The sequence below is a fragment of the Gekko japonicus genome, unplaced genomic scaffold (assembly GCF_001447785.1).
Source record: "Gekko japonicus isolate JY-2015 unplaced genomic scaffold, Gekko_japonicus_V1.1 scaffold3041, whole genome shotgun sequence".
Taxonomy (NCBI): domain Eukaryota; kingdom Metazoa; phylum Chordata; class Lepidosauria; order Squamata; family Gekkonidae; genus Gekko; species Gekko japonicus.
The window spans coordinates 121249-124982 of record NW_015164290.1 but is presented as its reverse complement, the minus strand read 5'-3'; positions in this window follow the sequence as shown (position 1 = coordinate 124982).

Below are 3734 nucleotides of genomic sequence, written 5' to 3'. Positions count from 1 at the left end.
TTTTAAAAAGAGAGAGAGAGAGAGAGAGAGAGAGAGAGAGAGAGAGAGAGAGAGCACTCCTAACACACATATTTCAACTCCAGCAAAGGCCCCAGAGACTATTCCTCTCCCTTGTGTGTCTGTCTGAAACGTATTCTCCTGCGTTGACAAGCACGTGTTTTGGAAACCATTGAAAAGTTTGGGTCATAAATAGAGGAGGCCGTTTGGCTTAAATGTTGCTAGGGAATACCTGGCAACAAGCAACAATGGTCCTTTTAGAGGGTCCAGGGCAAACAGTGACCGTGGTAATGGGGTGGGCTTAAGGGAGGCTGCTTGCCCAATGCCCCTCCACTCACACTGAGTCTTCGGCATTGGGCTGTGTTCCGGAAATTCCACACACAAAGCCCCCCATTCAGTGGGAGGCGGGACAATGTGTGTGCTTTTTGGAGAGGGGGGGGGAGAGGAGGCCTGGAGGAGGGTGGGTGCTCTTTTGCCAAAAAAAAAATATCAAACTTTTTTTTTTTTGCAAAGAACTAAGGGAGGCCCAGAAAGTGCTAAGTTTGTAAAAGAAGCTGAAAAGGTTCAGAAAGGGAGCATAAAGGAACCGGGGATGCCCTGTGAATTTTGAACAGCGAGTAGAAAAGGGACCCTAAAAAGCAATTAGTGATGCTGTTCGTAGATGAAGAGGGAGCTTGGAGGGAGTCGGGAGGCATTAAGGGGAGAGGGAAATTACACTCATTTAGTAAAGTACTAAAGGGAGCGGAGGAGAGATTGACATCTCCTGGAATCTGAATAGTGAAAGTAGACACACAAATAGCAATGCACAGCCTCAAAGAACAGGAGGCCACATTGAAGCAAAAGATGCGTGCCGACCTGGGGCTTAGGACTCACTGCCAGAGCCTCACTTGTTCCTGAAAAGCAAGTGGAGCAGCTAGTCTGGAGGAAAAGGAGGCTGTGTTGGCCTTAACATTCAGCATTGGTATCTTTGGCTGCAATCTGAAGCTCACTTGGAAGGGAGTTCCACTAAAACGGAGAGGACTCATTTCCAAGAAATCAGGGACTTCCAAGTAATCCTCTAGATGGAGAGAGAGAGAGAGAGAGAGAGAGAGAGAGAGAGAGAGCTTCCTATGCAGTTCAAAGTCAGATACAGCAATGTGCATACTGTGACAATTTGTGTGCACAGTTGCCACACAACATAGAAGTGCTATGGAGAAGCACTTGTTTGCACCAGAGGTTTAGGTGTCCAATGCTGTCGTATATGAGGAAAGCTGCTAGATCAGGGGTTGGGGTGATAGTAGCAGATGGTCTGAAAAGGTTTATCACAAAGTCTGAGCTTCAGTGCAACCAGGATTCCATAAGAAGATGGAAAGTGGCTTGCTAGGTCAGACCACTGATATTCCAGCTATTCCTGAAGAGTTTGTAAGCCAGACATGAAAGTCTTGGCCAACACTGGGAGTTTCCCCCTGGCATTAAGAACTCAGAGATAATGGGTTGGTTCCCATTTAAATTCTGTTCACAGAAGCACAATTTCCCTGCCTCCCCTTCCCAAATCAGTACAAAATGTTGCTCTAGGGGGGACAGGGCACCACCACCACCCCGAGCTGGAGGGGGTGAGTTGGAGGGCTGGCCCAGAGAACAGGGAATTGTGCCACTGTTGCACATGTGGATCATTTCAACCAGATCCAACCCATAATGTCAGTTTGGTGTAGTGGTTAAGAGTGTGGACTCTAATCTAGGAGAACCAGGTTTGATTCCCCACTCCTCCACATGCAGCTGCTGGGTGACTTTATCAGTCACAAGCTCTCTCAGAGCTGTTCTCTCAAAAGCAGTTCTCTCAGAGCTCTCTCTGCCTCACTTACCTCACAGGGTGTCTGTTGTGGCGAGGGGAAGGGAAAGGAGATTTTAAGCTGCTCTGAGACTCCGAGTGAAGGGTGGGGTATAAATCCAATCTCCTCCTCCTCCTTCTCCTTCTTCTCATGGAAGCCTCAGGTTTAGATTTCATAATTAATTGCAATTGCTGGACTTCCCCTTCATTAATTTGTAGAATCCTTTTAAAAAGGAAATCACCAATAGTTCTAATAGATGGAATCTAGCAGTCACAGTGACTGAAGCTTGTCTATTTTTCTTGGTGTGTGTCCTAATGGGTGGTACATCAGATCTCTAAAGCTAATCAGGGTTGGTATTTGGATGGAGAACCACCAAGGAAGACTCTGCAGAGGAGGGCAATGGCAAACCACCTCTACTTCTCACTTGCCTTGAAAGCCCCTTGCTGGGGCCATCATAAGTTGGTTGTGTCTTGATGGCAATTAAATACATAAGTTGCCAAATATAAAGAAGATGCTCAATTTCCCTGGGCAATTATTGGACACCTTTTTGATTGGCTTAGGCCAACTGATTAATTGCTGTATGTGTGGTAGATGCTTTATTTATATTGCCCCAAATCTCTCCCATCAGTTGAAAACACCTTCTTGAGGTTATCCTTTATGTGCTGCATGAGGGCCAGGAGGAGAAACTCAGAAAGGTGTCCCATAACAATGGAACGTCCTCTACCATGAAACCCACCAATGCTGGAACTTCAAGACCTTTCCATTGAGCTGACTTGGGTGGAGGGAGACGGATTTAATTAGAGGATTTTTGAAGTGCTTGTAATCATGTGGCTGTTTTTGTTAGGTTTCAATAAGATCTTTTATACTTGCTTTCAAGCCTTAGGGTAGGGAGAACTATCCCATTTAAATAAATGAATAAAACAAAAGGTCATCGCCCAAAAAACCCTCCAGCCCCATTTGTTCAAAAGAAGCTTGCAGACCATTTTTAAAATTATTTCCATAGCTACCTAAAGTGGATTCAGTTGGCCGTATCTGGTTGTATAAACACCAGAATGAGTCGGTCCCTGAATAGTGCCATATGCTTTTGTTGCAAATAATGGCTAGGTAAGTGTGCGCATGTTTGGACTCCATTGAACAGGTTGGAGGTGTTTTTTCACATGATTGGGGATGCACACTCCAAACCAGAGTAATTCATTAATGAAAGTGATTAGATTAGATTATACCTGGACTGAGGCCAGCTTTTACAGGGCAGCCCCTTCTCTCTTTTTTTTTACTGCGCTGAAATCTATGTAAAAGGCCAGCCATGGTGTAGTAGTTAAGAGCAGTGAACTCTTATCTGGAGAACCGGGTTTGATTCCCCCCACTCCTCCACAGGAAGCCTGGTGGGTGACCTTGGGCTACCCCCCACAGTGCCATCAGAACTCTCTCAGCCCCACCTACCTCATGGGGTGCCTGCTGTGGAGAAAGGAAGGGGAAGTGATTGTAAGCTGCTTTGAGACCAATGCTCCCTCTAAGCTGTGGAGTCTCATGAGCAAAAATTCTACTTTGTGAGCTACTGGCATTAAAGTTGTGAGTGAGCGATTTGGCTACTGCATAAATTAGTTTGCTCTGTCTGGAGCCATTCTTCCTGAGCGGAGACAAAAATGTGTGAGCCGGAGGCTAAAAAACTGTGAGCTAGCTCACCCTAACTCAGCTTAGAGGGTTTGAGACTCCTTAGGGTAGAGAAAGGTAAAGGTAAAGGTTAAGAGGGGGATAAAAACCAACTCTTCTTCTTATAAAAGCTGCTTCACTTGTGGTACAAACACATTTGGTATAGGAGGAAAAACCTCAGAATACTGTCTGGTATCAACATGAGGGAGACTGAGAACTTTGCACCAGATAGGATTAGAGCAGCTGCAATCACTCATGAGGGAAGCCTCCGGTCTCCTC